The following is a 19,575-nucleotide window of genomic DNA, read 5'->3' on the forward strand; positions in this document are numbered from 1 at the left end:
GTCACTATATAGTGTTTAACAATAACTATCTTCAATAGAATTTTATTTCTCTTTTTCTCTCATATTTTCGAAGTTTTCGATACAGATTTCTTACAGTTTTCCAAAGTAAGAAATTCCATAAATAAATCGCGATGTTCAATTGGATAACGAAAATAGATGTACAATTGGACGCATCCGATTGGTCGACATTAATATCATACGATCTATTTTTGGCAAAGGGAAAATCAGAAAACTATCAATGATAATCTAGGTCAGCAAGGTCGGGAAGAACGGCGAACTATACAGAAGTAATTTTCGATGTTTTAGAGCTGCGATGATCAGAAATAATGTAATTTGGGCACATATTTTTTTCACTTGCCCAGTCGGGCAACTTTGATGTCGTTTTTACTTGCCCAGACCGGCGATTTACTTGCCCCGGGCAATCGGGCAACCGTTAATGTCGAACCCTGACCAATTTATACACAATACACAAATTATTTGAAGCCAACTGTTATAAGCAATATGATCAAATCAAAGGATACCACACATTTTAATCAGTACATATATGAAACAAGAGATTATCGATAGTCTAGACCATAGATCTAGCAAGAAAATCTTTTCCTAGATAAAATAAATTCTTGAATCACCATGAAATTATCGGAATTCTCACGATCAGAGAGGTTACTGCCACCAAAGATGATCTCATTGATCGTAATAGAGTCATATGATAATTTAGCAATCATGTTACGTCTGTGATCGTCGAATCTGCTGAAGAATAGAAAAAAGTGTTCAGAATTTCAACTTGGTTACAGTATGAACAAAAAGGATTTTCAACTGTTTTTCATGAACAATTGTGCATTGAGTCCACTACTCCGGGTCCTAATTCTGACATGAAAAATTTGCCCCATCCTCTTACCCGCATAATAAAAAAATGGTACAGGGTGAGTTTTTCTTGAATATTTTTTAAAACAAGATAACAATGAATTTCTTTTAGCAGCTGGTTGTTGAGTTCACAGTCTAGTGGAGGAAGGAAAAAAACTGTTATAATAGCAGCTCATTCTTGATGGAATATTTACAAGATTGCTGGCATTACAGGTTCCATATGTATGAGTATTGCCAAAGGACGCTGGGACTATATTAGAAAGATATGCTGGGGCAGTACTGTGGACCATCTGGTGAAATAATAAAAGCTTGTGATTTGTTCGTCTTTCTCTTAACGCCTGTCTCTCTCAGAAGAACATTTATACTGGTCAATTTTGAAGCATCAGTTACAATAAGTGCTGCTTCATAATTAATCTGTCCAATCTGTCCTTCATATATTCATGACAATTATCCCAAATGACATCGGCATATTCAAGAATGGGACGAATAAAAGAAAAATACATAGTCTCGAGTGACTTTCGGTCTACAAAAATTTTAATCGACGAAGTAGATTCAGGCGTATAGATGCCTTTTTGATGACCTCATTGATGTGTTCGTTCCAAGAATTGTCACTAGAAAATATAAGACCTAGATGCTTATATGAGACTGAACTGTCTTAATGACATTGTCATCCATAAGTAAGCGATGGTGATAGTCGGGGTCAACCTTTCTAGATATTATCATAGATTCATTGAAATTTAACACATTCTTCCTTGAGGAGCTGTATGTTGTATGGTGGGATCTATTTTGAAAAAAATCAACAATAACTTACTGCTAACCAAGGACTTTGTTTATTTTCCTTATATCCTGATTAAAACCGGGAGTATCACTAGAGTGCCATTACTCACAGATTTTTTTTTTAAATATATTTTTGTTGAGGGGTGAGAATCAAATTTTGGGAGAGACTTAAATTCTTTCTATAGAGAGTTAATATTTTTGTGAAGAAAATCTTTCAGTTCATTCCAAAAATACAGTGAAAAATGGCACTTGAAACAGAAAGTTGACAGTACCCAAAATCACTTACACAAGTTACAATGTATGTTCTATCTATACAAAGCAGATATGGCAACAAGAACACAGTCCTTACATGTAGTTGACATTTAAAAGAAAAACTTAAATCTTTTGAGAGTAGGGAAACATGAATATTTTGAGATACCCTTGATCTACAGAATCATAGGTCAACTCTTGCTTTAGGCACAGTATTATTGAAGAACTTTTTTTTAAAGTAGTGAAATTCTTATCTTGTTTTGTTCTTACCATATACATAGCAGGCAGCTACATGTATTTCAAGGTTATGTTATAAAGGAAACTCAATATGCAATATATGTTGTGACATGAATACACATGACAGGAACTCAATTGGATTTGGAAAAGTTGGAATATTTATTATACTGGCTCATTAGAAAGCTACGACACTTTATCACTGTATTTCAATACTAGTATTCAAAAGCTTGTTTTAGGGAGAGTATTTGAATAAAATTGCCAAATGCCGGTGAAATGGAAGAGAAAATATGATATTTCGAAAAATCCTCCTTTTTATGACCAACTCATTATTGTCATATTGAAACTGAATAATAATCACCTGAAATGAGCAGATATGTTGGATATATTGGTAATTAAAACAAAAGTTCCAACATGTCTATTGAACACCATTTATATGCTAAAAAATTAAAATTTTAGTTCATGTTGAGGTTTTTTTCCATTTGACGGGATGGCAATTTTTCACCAAACATGACTTGGAAAAGTTAAAATATTTATTACTTGGGCTCATGAGAAAGCTAAGACCACTATAAATGCACTGTTTCGCCCACAAGTTTGTCTGAAAGAGTAATCAAGGGAACCAAGGTTATAGCAGTAATCAAAAGAATGTAATCCAAGGACAAAGACCTGATATGGAAAATAGACATACACAACAAAGAACATAAAGTAACTAAAATCATACATACAAAGTAACAAAAGCAAATGAGAGTATGATATTCTGAAACAAATGACAATAACTGGTGATGTACATGTAGAAGAAATTCTGAAAATTCCTATTTTTTCATTTTTTTTTAGTAATTGTCTCCCCAAAAGGAAATCTAAGTGCCAGAATCGATCAGATATATTGGATACATGATTATCAAAACTATGAATGTCTAAAATATGAGTTTTACTGTGTAGGTATGCTGTGTATGATTAAATTCTGTTTGATACTGAGAAGTTTTCTGAGGGTAGGCTAAGGGGTAACATTTTTAACATTTTTCGAAAATTCTTTTTTGAAAATTAGTTTTTCTTGGTTTATTTCTGTGGAAAATTCAATTATCTATCAAATGATACCAAAATGAGACATTTATATTTGAACAGTTAGTTGTTGAGTTAAATCTGTGTGACGTTTTACAGAAAAATAAAAAATCTCATTTTTTGCTTTTTTTAATGAATTTGGACTACGAGATCCGCCACAAATCATCAAAAGAACCCAAGAAATGTGGCAGAAATGTTAACATGGCTATATTCGATTCACACAAAACGTTTTAGGAAATATACGAGAAAAACATCTGTTTGATCCCTTGGTTCCATTTTAAGTTGGTTCCATTGATTACTCTAAGTAATGTTTGCCTACATATCAAAAATCTACACATCAGATCAAGACAGAATTCATATCAAATTTGGTTCTAATTTGTCCAGTAGTATGACAGTATCAAAGAAGAAACTTTGATGGACGATAATGACAGGCGTTAAAAGACATTAAGTGATTGCAATGGCTGAACTAGCTTAAATAGCTGAAAAAAATAATAAAATATAGCCCCCCCCCCTAATATAGCCTGGCAATGTAAAGCAGCCACATCTGATAAAATACCCCCCAATATAACAAGGCAACTTAAACCAGCCATATCTGAGAAAATAGCCCCCGCCCCCCAACTTAAATTTAAAACCAGCTGTCACACCTAATTACTAAGGATTAAGTAGCAAAAACAAAAAGAAGGTGAAGCAGACACAACTGAAAAATAAATATTAACCCCCCCCCCCCAAAAAAAAAAAAAAATAAATAAATAAATAAATAAATAAAATGAAAAAATAATAGAATTGTTGAAGCACATCATGAAAACTTAAAAAAAAACACAAATGAAATAGAGACCCCTTGCTATAGCAAAGAGACCTATCTAATAAAACCCAAGAAAAACAGACCGGGAAATTCAGAGAGGTGGCGGGACCCAAACGAGTGAATAATTGTTTCCTTTGATTTCGTTTTTTTGTATTTGCATTGCTCAAATTTCTTACTTTACAAATTGATTTTTAATTCAAAACAATAGATTATCGTAAGAGTTTTTATTTCGTTTTATAAGTTAGGTTTCTTTGGGTACCCATGGCCATTGAAAACGAAAGTAAAATTCATTAACATTAAAATTTCTGGTAAATGACAGCTCTGTGTAATGAAAGCGAACGTAATCAAATAGAACAGATCAAAAAGATGTTGATAATTACATGACAAGTTTGGCCTTGCATGACGGTGTGATGATTGTTCCAATATTGTATTGGCATTCGCTTTACAATAGATCGCCAAGGTAAACGGAAGTAGACCATGCGTCAAAACTAATGAATATGCATGATTTTATGTGAAATTCCCGAGCCAGCACTCCACAGTTTAGTTTAGTGATTAAAAATGAAGAATCTATTGTTGATAAAACATTTTCTGAAAAAAGGGGACTTTTAAAAGTATTTTGCAATGTTTTATATATTTTCAATGTTGAAGGGGCTTTCTTTCAATGACAATTTGACTTCATTGTGAATGTGAAAGTAAGTCAATTTTTACCATGCTAAATTTAATAAGTGGATTACAGAGTGAAATAGCTCAAAATCTAACAGGCGATGCCCATATGAGGAAGGGGTTTTTGAAGGGAAAAGTTTGAACAGTTTCAGGGATTGAAATAAAAATTTCAGATATATTGCGGGAAATTTGATATTTTTAAACCTGATTTTATGAACTTTTTTGCAAATTTGCGCATACTTTTGCATGGTTTCTATGATAACCCTATATGCTGTGGGTAATTTTTTTTCCAGAAAATTGTTACTGCATCCTGAAGGCCTTGGCTTGAGCTATTTCTAGATATATAGATTTACAGATGCTTGACAATTTTTTAAAGTGATAAATGTTACAATGCATCAGATTACAAGACCAAAATTAGGCAGTTCTACAATACTGTGGAGTGCTGGCCGAAACTACGTCCTGCTTTCGTCGGTACGCCATGTTTAAGGTCTCAGTATCGTATTAATTTTCCCAAAGATTTCTATAGTGAAGTGCATATTTTTTGGATTTTTAAAAAAAATTGCAAATTGGTTCAATAAAACTTTTACTTATGTAGCATTTCTAAGGACATGTGAAAAAATAATTTCCCGCAAAGAAAATAGGGTGAGTCCACGAAGATCGGACAGAAAAGTAGTCTTGAACTATAAATAGCCATTTCCCCTACTTTCACTTTCGTTTAGCACTCACCAAACCAACCTTTTCAGTGGAACATGATATTATGTTAGATTTTCTTTTAAAAAAGTTCTTCATCTTACAGTGTGATGTTTGCTCTATTTTATAAGTCATTGTTCTTATCTTTTGACAAAACATTAGTTTGTAGAGAGGCAAAAAGAAAATGCACTATACTTTATAGCATCCATGTTTTGACTTACACCCGCTCAAGGATATGCAATACGATTCTGGTACCTATTACTAATAATCATTTCAATATAAACATAAAAGTTGTTGTTTTCTGCTAGAGTATTCATTTTCATACTGAAAATTCAGCATATCATTGCCCTGCTACAAACATGAGTTTTCTATTGAAATTTTTATATAGGTACCCTATTCCAGGCATGAGACTAATATCTCAATGTTAGCCAGAAAATATTACTTTTGATAAAAACCTGCTGCATTAGTCAAACTAAGCAAATTTGTGGTTTATTCTGACATGGTAGATGCATGAGCTGTACTATGAGTTCCAAATCATTATTTAATCCCCACTTGTGAGTTCCATATATGGAAATATTAATATCCGAACCTCCTTTTTTGTCTTTAACTCAAGGGAGCCTCTTGTTTAAAGTAAAGTATATGTACCGGTACAACCGTTTTAAACTATAGATATGGTCATTTCAATTATAATAAATCCAGAAAAAATTGTACCAATATCATAGTTTAAAAAAAATATAGCTATTCATATGCAGAAAATACAGATTTTAAGCCAATTTGGTACCCCAGACAGATACAAATGGACCTCAGTATGACAGGAAAAGGACTTTTTCTTTAAAACAGATAGCTATGATGCAAGACAAATAGTTTACTGGTATAAATATTATAATAACAATTGTCTGCTTTAAATACTTTTTGAAAGAATTCAGTTTTTATATGAAAAAACACCATTATTTTTCTTGCCGCATTAGAATCTGTCCATTTGAACCACTAAAAAGAGTCCACTAAAAATTGGCTGTTGACTTTTTTGACATTTCTGTGTTTAAATCGACCACACAGTTATATGGCAACTCATTTTAGCTATTTATTTGAAAGAAAAACAAAAAATAAAAAAAATATTCATTTTTTCATATATAAGAGGCAATGTATGGAAAATGACTACTTTCAAGTCCTAACCACATACTTAAAATGTGTTGTAACTTGAAAACTATCCTTTATGCAGGAGTATTACTTGCTTTAGGTTACCTGAATATAGATATGCTCCTCATAAATAGTCAAGATAATAATTTTATTGAACTGATATCCTACAAATTCATGAAAACAAAATGCATTTCCAAATTTGGTAAAAATTAACCATAAATGCAAAAAAACCAGAGCTACCATAAAAAATCAGGTTCAAAGATTGACTAATTCATCTTAAAAGTGTTACCTGCATTGGGGTACTACTTTTTCAGCTGGTAACGACCACTTGCTGAATATCCAACTTATCTTGAAAAACTGGCTTACTAGGTCTCAGTATCGTATTAATTTTCCCATAGACTTCTATAGTGAAGTGCATATTTTTAGGATTTAAAAAAAAATTGCAAATTGATTCAATAAAACTTTCACTTATGTAGCATTTCTAAGGACATGTGAAAAGAAAATAGGGTGAGTCCACGAAGATCGGACAGAAAAGTAGTCTTGAACTATAAATAGCCATTTTCCCTACTTTCACTTTTTTATGATATTATGTTAGATTTTCTTTTAAAATAAGTTCTTCATCTTACAGTGTGATGTTTGCTCTATTTTATGAGTCACTGTTCATATCTTTTGACAAAACATTAGTTTGTAGAGAGGCAAAAAGAAAATGCACTATATTTTTATAGCATCCATGTTTTGATATACACTCGCTCAGGGATATGCAATACGATACTGGTACCTTAACACCCTACTCACGCCTCTTCCAGATAATTGTGCCGAACTTGGTCCGCCCAACACTAGTGCCTTTTTATCGGATCCTCTTGGCCAATATTCCGAATAGGATAGTGGGAGTTTATAAATAGAAAAATAATAAAGGTGTCATACCACTATTTCTGGTCTCCATTACTTTCTATGTTAAATTCAGCTTTTTATAAGGCTCAAAATTTTTTTTCACATTAGTACTGATGGTGCTAGAGGGGTATCATATATTGGAGCTAATATGAATAAGTAATAACTGTATATGACTACAGTAGTACAGAAATATCTTTTTTTTTCTTGTTTATTATTAGTATAATTATATTTTATGCTTATATATAATATCAAATAGATATTGTTTGGTGCTTGGTGCATTTAGCTGGTGAAGCACAAGTTTATTATTTAGCTTTTATTGTATCCAGCAAAAGGTTGTACAAATATATGGTTATTTACATACACAAGGTACAAATCAAGGAACCTAGTATGCTTTTGTAGTAAGTCATTTCCATTCACAATATATTATTGGAGTAATACAGTGATATTACTAACTAAGTTAATAATTGAAATTATTTTTTTTTTGTAATTAAACCATTAGATATTAATATACAGATAATGTGATTAACAGAAAACAAAAAGCAGCACTTGTTAAGCTGCTTGTACTTCAACATATATTACAAAATGTTGTTCTTTCATTGAATGACAGAGTTATCTTTCTTTGAGTACAATTTATTTTATTTTATTCATTCATTTGACAAAATTCTATGGGTTGCCTTGATGTTTAATGATTATTTTATTACATGGTGTATTTACCATTGGGTATAATTGGTTGACATGTAAATTATGTTTGTGAAAAAGAAAAGTTTACATATTTCAAGTTGGAATATAAATGGACATAAGGTTAAGGGTTTCAATAAATACAGTGACAGTACATTCATTAGGGAAATTATGAATAAAGATATAATATGCGTACTTGAAGCTCATTGCACTCAGCAAGAATCACTTTATCTACCTAATTACAAAGGTATACATTTGAATAGACCAAAAAATAGAAAATGTAATAAAATATCTGGAGGTACATGTATATCAATTTTTGTAAAAACTGATATTAAAAAGGGAGTAAATTTTTTGGAGCACACCTGTAATGACTATATTTGGTTGCTCATTTTTTGGCACTGGAGAAGATATTTTCATCTGTTTTATGCATAATCCCCCAGCCAACTCATCATATTCCCAATCTTTAGAAGAAGATTTATTTGATATTATTGAAAAAGATATTGCTAGATACTCAAAAAAGGGGCAGATTATCTTAATGGCAGACCTGACTGCTCATACTGGAAATGAACCAGATTTAGTAATTGGAGATAACTATGATAATAACATACCACTTTTTGAAAACTATTCTCCAGATATTGAAATAATGAGCCGTTTTAGCCGTGACACCACAGTCTTGACCAGAGGCAGAGCTTTAAATGATGTATGTATTGAATCAGGTTTGCATGTATTAAATGGCCCTTGTACTAGTGATATCACTGGTCAATGCACCTGCCATAATTACAGAGGCAGTAGTACAGTAGATTATGGTATCACATCAGAGTCACTTCTGAAATATGTTAAATTTTTTCATGTGCATGATTTTAAACCAGATCTTTCAGATCACTATCAGATATCACTTTTATTAGAAGTTAAGTGTACACTTCAAAAGTATGATATGCATCTAAAACCTGCACCGTTACGTTTTAGGTGGAATGTAAACACTAATTTTATATATCAACAAACTTTAACTTCTAAAAATTACCAGGATAGAATTAATTTTATTACAACTAATGACTATAAGGAAGATACAGATTGTATGGTTAACGACCTAAATTATATCCTTTGTGATGCTGCAAGTGTAGCCGGTTGTAATTCCAACAAGAAAAAACATATACGTAGCTCACTACCTAAAAAGCCTAAATGGCAAGATACTTCACTGGTAATTATGAAGAGAAATTTAGATGATAAACTGAATTTAATGACAAAATATAAAGACCTAGTAATAAGGGGAAATTTTTTACAGTTCTTTGAAAATATACAGGAAAGTTAGAAAACAAAAAATAAGAGATCTTTATAGTTCTATTATTAACCAACTTGATAACCTTCGTGACAGTAAACCTAGAGAATATTGGTATTTGCTTGGAAAACTGTCACATGATAAAGATAACATTTCTGAAGTATCACCAGAAGACTCGTATAATTACTTTAAAGATTTAAATAATGTAAAGGCAAAACATGCCCTACACATATCTGAATTGCTTACAAATGAAGAAAAAAAGAAAATTGTTTCAGAACTTCTTGATAAAGAGATCATTGATCAAGAAATTATAGATGCTGTTAGCTCACTTAAAAATAATAAATCTAGTAGCTATGATTCAATACATAATGAAATGTTAAAAAACAGTATTAATTATATTATAAAACCACTTAACTTAATCTTCAACTTTATTTTAACTAAGGGTAAGTTCCCTAAAATTTGGGGTCAAGTTTTAAAAAAGGCACTAAAGATGACCCAGCTAACTACAGAGGTCTCACAATTGGCAGTAATATTTGTAAACTATTTACTAAAATATTAAATTCTAGACTTGATAAATTTTGTATTAGCAAAAATCTTATATGCCCTGAGCAAATAGATTTTTGCAAGGGTAAGCGAACCTCAGACCATATCTTCGTTTTGAAAACTTTGATTGATAAATATACGCAGCATGAAACAAATAAACTATATACCTGCTTTGTGGATTTCAGGCATGCATTTGACACTGTGAGACATGATGAACTATTTTACAAATTGAGGAAAAATGGTAATAGTGATTTATTTTATAAAGTTATAAAAAATATGTATTCAAATATTGATTAATGTGTGAAGATAGACCCCAGGAATACAAGTCTTAACTCATATTGGAGTTCAACAAGGGGACAATTTAAAACCTAACCTATTTAAGATATTTATAAATGATATACCAGTAATTTTTACAGCAGGATGCTCTCCTGTGTACCTTAAAGATACAAAAGTAAATTGTCTGATGTATGCAGACGATCTTGTCCTTTTGTCTAAATCACCTGAAGGTCTTCAACAAATGCTTGAATCAATTAGAAGACTACTGTAATACTTGGGGTCTACAGGTAAATATATGTAAAACAAAATCTGTTGTTTTTAATAAAACAGGAAGATTAACTCCTTTATCATTAAAAATAAACGGTGAGTTAATAGAAAATGTCAAGACCTATTCATATTTAGGTATAGTTTTTTTCTAATTCTGGCAGTTTTACAGTTGCCAAACAAACTTTACTAGACAAAGGTATGAAGGCATATTTCAAAATAAGAAAATGCTTCCAGCATCATAAACCAAAGGTTAAAACATTATTGCATATTTTCGATCATACTATAAAACCAGTTATTTTATATGGAAGTAAGATATGGGGCTCATTTCAACAGTTAAGTCCACTGGTCAAATTGACAATTTAATTCTTTGTGTAAAAATTTATATGCAGAAAAACTACATGTAAAATTCTGTAAATATGTTCTTGAGGTTGGAAAACGTTCCAAAAACATAGCAGTTCTAGGTGAAATTGGAAGATTTCCTTTTTCATTAAAAGTATTTCCTAATATGATTAAATATTGGGTACATATTACTAATTCTGAAACCACAGGCCTTTCAAGAGAGGCATACAAAACTGCAAAAATTTTACATGAAAATAATAAAACCAGTTGGTTCAGTAGTATCATTAATATTGTGAATTATTTTCATTTAGATAAAAATAATATATTTTCTCTTAAAACTTCACTTAGAAAATATTTGTATAATAAATTCTGTAGCAAATATACTAAAATCTGGAAATCTGATCTTTTTGATGATAGAAGAAATTTAGGCTATAGTGAAGTTACAGGCTTTTTAATTTGTATTTGAAGATTATTTGGAATGGGGCACCTATAAACAAAGAAAACTCCTTACTGCTTTCAGAATTAGTGCCCATCACTTAGAGATTGAGACAGGGCGGTATAAAAATATACCACCTGAACAGAGATTTTGTAATCTATGTAAAACAGCTGTTGAAGATGAAATCCACTTCCTTCTAGAATGCCCTATAACTATGTCAATAAGAAATAATATTTTAAATAATGTGTTTGATACATTTCCTAACCTAAAAAGTTTGAATAACAAGGAATTATTTATCTGGCTTATGTCTGCAGAACACACCTAAGTGCCAGAATTGATCAGATATGTTGGATACATCATTATCAAAACTATGAATGTCTAAAATATGAGTTTTACTGTGTAGGTATGCTGTGTATGATAATTCTGTTTGATACTGAGAAGTTTTCAAAGGGGTTGGCTAAGGGGTAATATTTTTAACATTTTTCGAAAATTCTTTTTTGAAAATTAGTTTTTCTTGGTTTATTTCTGTGGAAAATTCAATTATCTATCAAATGATACCAAAATGAGACATTTATATTTGAACAGTTAGTTGCAGATTAAATCTGTGTGACGTTTTACAGAAAAATAAAAAATCTCATTTTTTGCTTTTTTTTTTAATGAATTTGGACTACGAGATCCGCCACAAATCATCAAAAGAACCCAAGAAATGTGGCAGAAATGTTAACATGGCTATATTCGATTCACACAAAACGTTTTAGGAAATATACGAGAAAAACATCTGTTTGATCCCTTGGTTCCATTTTAAGTTGGTTCCATTGATTACTCTAAGTAATGTTTGCCTACATATCAAAAATCTGCACATCAGATCAAGACAGACTTCATATCAAATTTGGTTCTAATTTGTCCAGTAGTATGACAGTATCAAAGAAGAAACTTTGATGGACGACAATGACAGACGTTAAGTGATTGCAATGGCCCAACTAGCTTAAATAGCTGAGCCCCCCCCCCCCCCATTTGAATTTAAAACCAGCTGTCACACCTAAATAATAAGGATTAAGTAGCAAAAACAAAAAGAAGGTGAAACAGACACAACTGAAAAATAACTATTACACACCCCCCCCCCCCAAATAAAAAAAAATGAAAAAATAATAGTATTGTTGAAGCACATCATGAAAACTTAAAAAAACACACACAAATGAAATAGAGACCCCTTGCTATAGCAAAGAGACCTATCAAATAAAACCCAAGAAAAACTGACCAGAAATTCAGACAGCTGGCGGGACCCAAACAAGTGAATAATTTTTCCATTGATTTCGTTTTTTTTTGTATTTGCATTGCTCAAATTTCTTACTTTTCAACTTGATTTTTAATTCAAAACAATATGTTTATCGTAAGAGTTTTTTTTTTCTTTCGTTTTATAAGTTAAGTTCCTCAGGATACCCATGGCCATTGGCATTGAAAACGAAAGTAAAATTCAATTACATTAAAATTTCTGGTAAATGACAGCTCTGTGTAATGAAAGCGAACGTAATCAAATAGAACAGATCAAGAAGATGTTGATAATTACATGACAAGTTTTGCCTTACATGACGGTGTGTTGATAGTTCTAATATTCTTTCAACTGACTTGGCATTTCCTTTACTGTTACAATAGATCTCCAAGGGCAAGGTAAACGGAAGTAGACCCTGCGTCATGACAAATGATATGCATGATTTTATGTGAAATTCCCGAAACTACGTCCTGCTTTCGTCAATATAATTAAAAGTCGATCTCGCAACTCACGGTTTTCTGTAAAACTGAGAGATGCGAGATCGGCTTTTAATAGGATTCAGCTTGCGTATAATTAATTGAAAGTTGAATGCTAAATTCCACTTTCTATGTTTTTAGAGAAATCCTGAATAAGCATATGTTATTGCTTCGTAAGTTCTGTATATAGTGATAAATATTGTTCACAGTTAGTAGGTTACTAATTATATTTTTTCTTTTTTCCATTATTTAACGAAGGGACCCGGTGCTGTACGTACATTGGTAGGACAGCAGAGTCTAGACAATCGGTTGATAATAGCTAGCTTGGAGGGGAATATTACAAACCTATATATTTTATGTTGTTACACTGAAGACCAGCACATCAAGCCTTAACACATCAATTTGCAATATCACAAATTAAACCAGCAAGAGGAACATTTCACCAGTAATTCACTGAAAACCTACAGGGAGCCTGTGTGAAAATCTGATTTCCCTTATAATGAAACGGTACATCTCATATTAAAAAAAAGCCAAATGTTAAAACTGTATTACATTGCACAACATTAGAACAAATAATTAGTCCTCAGTCCCATGTACATGTATAGGCAGTTTGTGCATGCATCATGTCAGTACCTTAGCTTTCAATTACTGTTATATGAGCTGCTTGAGTTCCACACAGCAAGCCAAAGTGGACAAAAAGCGCCAATTTCTTTTAATATTAAAAAAAGGATCTTCTAATATTAAAAAAAAATTCTAATATTAAGAATACATTTTAATATTAAAGAATAAATTTTTATATTATTAATTCATTTTTTTAATATTAGAAATTCAATTTTTAATATGAAAAAAAGTAAAAGAACGATTTTTTTTAATATAAGAAAATGAATTTTTAATATTAAATAATCAATTTTGGTGTAAACAGTATTTTATTAGAAAATATGAACATGACAGATACAAATGAAATACAATATAGGGATTGGAGAACAAGTGTTCAATACTTTGATAAATTCCTCCCCTCTAAAAAGACATTATCAGAGATGGTAATAAGCATATATAAATTAGATATCAGGAAATGGTGATGATGATAATTATGACCAATTTATACACAATACACAAATTATTTGAAGCCAACTGTTATAAGCAATATGATCAAATCAAAGGATACCACACATTTTAATCAGTACATATATGAAACAAGAGATTATCGATAGTCTAGACCATAGACCTAGCAAAAAAATCTTTTTCTAGATAAAATAAATTCTTGAATCACCATAAAATTATCGGAATTCTCACAATCAGAGAGGTTACTGCCACCAAAGATGATCTTATTGACCGTAATAGAGTCATATGATAATTTATCAATCATGTTACCGCTGTGATCATCGAATCTGCTGAAGAATAGAAAAAAGTGTTCAGAATTTTCAACTTGGTTACAGTATGGACACAAAGGATTTTCAACTGTTTTTCATGAACAATTGTGCATTGAGTCCACTACTCCGGGTCCTAATTCTGACATGAAAAATTTGCCCCATCCTCTTACCCGCATAATAAAAAAATGGTACAGGGTGAGTTTTTCTTGAATATATTTTAAAACAAGATAACAATGAATTTCTTTTATCAGCTGGTTGTTGATTCCAGTCTAGTGGAGGAAGGAAAAAAACTGTTATAACAGTAGCTTGTTCTTGATGGAATATTTACAAGATTGCTGGCATTACAGGTTCCATATGTATGAGTATTGCCAAAGGACGCTGGGACTATATTAGAAAGATATGTTGGGGCAGTACTGTGGACCATCTGGTGAAATAATACAAGCTTGTGATTTGTCCGTCTTTCTCTTAACGCCTCCCACCCTGTCTCTCTCAGAAGAACATTTATACTGGTCAATTTCGAAGCATCAGTTACAATATGTGCTGCTTCATAATTAATCTGCTCCAATCTCCTTCATGTATTCATGACAATTATCCCAAATGACGTCGGCATATTCAAGAATGGGACGAATAAAAGAAAAATACATAGTCTCGAGCGACTTTCTGTCTACAAAAATTTTAATCGACGAAGTAGATTCAGGCGTATAGATGCCTTTTTGATGACTTCATTGACGTGTTCGTTCCAAGAATCGTCACTAGAAAATATAAGACCTAGATGCTTATATGAGACTGAACTGTCTTAATGAAATTGTCATCCATAAGTAAGCGATGGTGATAGTCGGGGTCAACCTTTCCAGATATAATCATAGATTCATTGAAATTTAACACATTCTTCCTTGAGGAGCTGTATGTTGTATGGTGGGATCTATTTTGAAAAAAATAACTTACTGCTAACCAAGGACTTTGTTTATTTTCCTTATATCCTGATTAAAACCGGGAGTATCACTAGAGTGCCATTAATCACAGATTTTTTTTAAATATATTTTTGTTGAGGGGTGAGAATCAAATTTTGGGAGAGACTTAAATTCTTTCTATAGAGAGTAGATATTTTTGTGAAGAAAATCTTTCAGTTCATTCCAAAAATACAGTGAAAAATGGCACTTGAAACAGAAAGTTGACAGTACCCAAAATCACTTACACAAGTTACAATGTATGTTCCATCTATACAAAGCAGATATGGCAACAAGAACACAGGCCTTACATGTAGTTGACATTTAAAAGAAAAACTTAAATCTTTTGAGAGTAGGGAAACATGAATATTTTGAGATACCCTTGATCTACAGAATCATGTGTCAACTCTTGCTTTAGGCACAGTATTATTGAAGAACTTTTTTTGTGAATGTAGTGAAATTCTTATCTTGTTTTGTTCTTACCATAAACATAGCAGACAGCTACATGTATTTCAAGGTTATGTTGTAAAGGAAACTCAATATGCAATATATGTTGTGACATGAATACACATGACTTGGAAAAGTTCAAAATATTTATTACTTAGGCTCATGAGAAAGCTAAGACCACAATAAATGCACTGTTTCGCCCACAAGTTTGTCTGAAAGAGTAATCAAGGGAACCAAGGTTATAGCAGTAATCAAAAGAATGTAATCCAAGGACAGAGACCTAATATGGAAAACAGACATACACAACAAAGAACACAAAGTAACTAAAATCAACATACAAAGTAACAAAAGCAAATGAGAGTACGATATTCTGAAACAAATGACAATAACTAGTGTTGTACATGTAGAAGAAATTCTGAAATTCTGAAAATTCCTATTTTTTTCATTGTCTTTTTAGTAATTGTCTCCCCAAAGGGAAATCTAAGTGCCAGAATCGATCAGATATGTTGGATACATCATTATCAAAACTATGAATGTCTAAAATATGCGTTTTACTGTGTAGGTATGCTGTGTATGATAATTCTGTTTGATACTGAGAAGTTTTCAAAGGGGTTGGCTAAGGGGTAATATTTTTAACATTTTTCGAAAATTCTTTTTTGAAAATTAGTTTTTCTTGGTTTATTTCTGTGGAAAATTCAATTATCTATCAAATGATACCAAAATGAGACATTAATATTTGAACAGTTAGTTGCAGAGTTAAATCTGTGCGACTTTTGACAAAAAAATAAAAAGTCTCATTTTTTGCTTTTTTTTAATGAATTTGGACTACGAGATACGCCACAAATCATCAAAATAACCCAAGAAATGTGGCAGAAATGTTAACATGGCTATATTCGATTCACACAAAACGTTTTAGGAAATATACGAGAAAAACATCTGTTTGATCCCTTGGTTCCATTTTAAGTTGGTTCCATTGATTACTCTAAGTAATGTTTGCCTACATATAAAAAATCTACAAATCAGATCAAGACAGACTTCATATCAAATTTGGTTCTAATTTGTCCAGTAGTATGACAGTGTCAAAGAAGAAACTTTGATGGACGACAATGACAGACGTCAAGTGATTGCAATGACTCAACTAGCTTAAATACCTGAAAAAAAAATATAGCCCCCCCCCCAATATAGCCTGGCAATGTAAAGCAGCCACATCTGATAAAATACCCCCCCAATATAACAAGGCAACTTAAACCAGCCACATCTGAGAAAATAGCCCCCCCACCCCCCGAACTTAAATCTAAAACCAGCTGTCACACCTAATTACTAAGGATTAAGTAGCAAAACCAAAAAGAAGGTGAAACAGACACAACTGAAAAATAACTATTACCCCCCCCCACCCCCACCCCACTCCCCACCCCCCCCCCCAAAAAAAAAATAAATAAATAAATAAAATGAAAAAATAATAGAATTGTTGAAGCACATCATGAAAACTTAAAAAAAAAAACACACAAATGGAATAGAGACCCCTTGCTATAGCAAAGAGACCTATCTAATAAAACCCAAGAAAAACAGACCGGGAAATTCAGACAGGTGGCGGGAACCCAAACAAGTGAATAATTTTTTCCATTGATTTCGTTTTTTGTATTTGCATTGCTCAAATTTCTTACATTACAAATTGATTTTTAATTCAAAACAATAGGTTTATCGTAAGAGTTTTTATTTCGTTTTATAAGTTAGGTTTCATTGGGTACCCATGGCCATTGAAAACGAAAGTAAAATTCAATAACATTAAAATTTCTGGTAAATGACAGCTCTGTGTAATGAAAGCGAACGTAATCAAATAGAACAGATCAAAAAGATGTTGATAATTACATGACAAGTTTGGCCTTACATGACGGTGTGTTGATTGTTCTAATATTCTATCTGTATTGGCATTCGCTTTACAATAGATCGCCAAGGTAAACGGAAGTAGACCCTGCGTCATAACTAATGAATATGCATGATTGTATGTGAAATTCCCGAAACTACGTCCTGCTTTCGGCTAAAAACCACTAATTCCACTTCCCATAGGCTTCTATGCTAATTTCACAATACTCAATGGCTTCTCTGGACTTTACCTTAACTTTAACCTGCAGAGGACTATATATCAGCATGATTCTACATATGTCAGCTCACAATCCTCAGAATGGCATGTGGGGTTAGCAGACTTGCAGTGCAGTACTGGTCACCGGAAGTGAAGGGTCTATAAATAGCATGGGAAATCCCAGTGTTTTCACAAGATAGGGGTATATTTAAAAATCATTATGGAGATTAGGCTTCACATCACAAGAAGCAAAATGCACCTATAAAATGTACAGAAATGTTTTTCCTTTCAGAAACTGTTTTGTAAATAAGAAGAGAACTTTTTTCACAGCACTATGAGGAACAGGGGTAATTTCTGCGTAGGACTATTTTTGCGTACGTTCCAAATGCTCATTGGTTGAATTGGTGGTCTGGAACCTAAATTTCGTCGGTACGCCATGTTTCAGGTCTCAGTATCGTATTAATTTTCCCATAAACTTCTATAGTGAAGTGCATATTTTTAGGATTTAAAAAAAAAATTTGCAAATTGGTTCAATAAAACTTTTACTTATGTAGCATTTCGAAGGACATGTGAAAAAATAATTTCCCGCAAAGAAAATAGGGTGAGTCCACGAAGATCGGACAGAAAAGTAGTCTTGAACTATAAATAGCCATTTCCCCTACTTTCACTTTCGTTTAGCACTCACCAAACCAACCTTTTCAGTGGAACATGATATTATGTTAGATTTTCTTTTAAAAAAGTTCTTCATCTTACAGTGTGATGTTTGCTCTATTTTATAAGTCATTGTTAGTTTGTAGAGAGGCAAAAAGAAAATGCACTATATTTGATAGCATCCATGTTTTGACATACACCCGCTCAAGGATATGCAATACGATACTGGTACCTATTACTAATAAACATTTCAATATAATCATAAAAGTTGTTGTATTCTGCTAGAGTATTCATTTTCATACTGAAAATTCAGCATATCATTGCCCTGCTACAAACACGAGTTTTCTATTACATTTTTTATATAGGTACCCTATTCCAGGCATGAGACTAATATCTCATTGTTAGCCAGAAAATATTACCTTTGATAAAAACCTGCTGCATTAGTCAAACTAAGCAACTTTGTGGTTTATTCTGACATGGTAGATACATGAGCTGTACTATGAGTTCCTCTTGTTTAAAGTAAAGTATATGTACCGGTACAACCGTTTTAAACTATAGATATGGTCATTTCAATTATAATAAATCCAGAAAAAATTATACCAATATCATAGTTTTAAAAAAATATAGCTTTTCATATGCAGAAAATACAGATTTTAAGCCAATTTGGTACCCCAGGCAGATACAAATGGACCTCAGTATGACAGGAAAAGGACTTTTTCTTTAAAACAGATAGCTATGATGCAAGAAAAATAGTTTACTGGTATAAATATTATAATAACAATTGTCTGCTTTAAATACTTTTTGAAAGAATTCAGTTTTTATATGAAAAAACACCATTATTTTTCTTGCCGCATTAGAATCTGTCCATTTGAACCACTAAAGAAAGTCCACTAAAAATTGGCTGTTGACTTTTGTGACATTTCTGTGTTTAAATCAACCACACAGTTATATGGCAACTCATTTTAGCTATTTATTTGAAAGAAAAACAAAAAATAAAAAAAATATTCATTTTTTCATATATAAGAGGCAATGTATTGAAAATGACTACTTTCAAGTCCTAACCACATACTTAAAATGTGTTGTAACTTGAAAACTATCCTTTATGCAGGAGTATTACTTGCTTTAGGTTACCTGAATATAGATATGCTCATCATAA

At 31.9% G+C, this 19,575-nt stretch overlaps 1 protein-coding gene across 8 annotated transcripts in view; it reads right to left on the reverse strand.

The window, feature by feature from the left end:
- LOC148597599 (uncharacterized) overlaps positions 1-17,729 on the reverse strand; it is a 39,621-nt gene extending 21,892 nt beyond the window's left edge. For 6 of the 8 annotated variants that reach the window (XR_015918986.1, XR_015918988.1, XR_015918987.1 and 3 more), the window contains exon 1: positions 12,765-12,838. The gene's annotated coding sequence lies outside the window, so the exon portion shown is untranslated. Of the gene's footprint in view, positions 1-12,745; positions 12,839-17,576 lie in introns of those variants that run through there. The other 2 variants (XM_088563229.1, XM_088563231.1) reach the window with 2 other exon arrangements.
- Between the last annotated feature and the right edge of the window lie 1,846 nt (positions 17,730-19,575).

The sequence above is a fragment of the Perna viridis genome, chromosome 15 (assembly GCF_037379345.1).
Source record: "Perna viridis isolate PV_CMFRI_1.1 ecotype Kerala chromosome 15, ASM3737934v1, whole genome shotgun sequence".
NCBI classification, from domain to species: domain Eukaryota; kingdom Metazoa; phylum Mollusca; class Bivalvia; order Mytilida; family Mytilidae; genus Perna; species Perna viridis.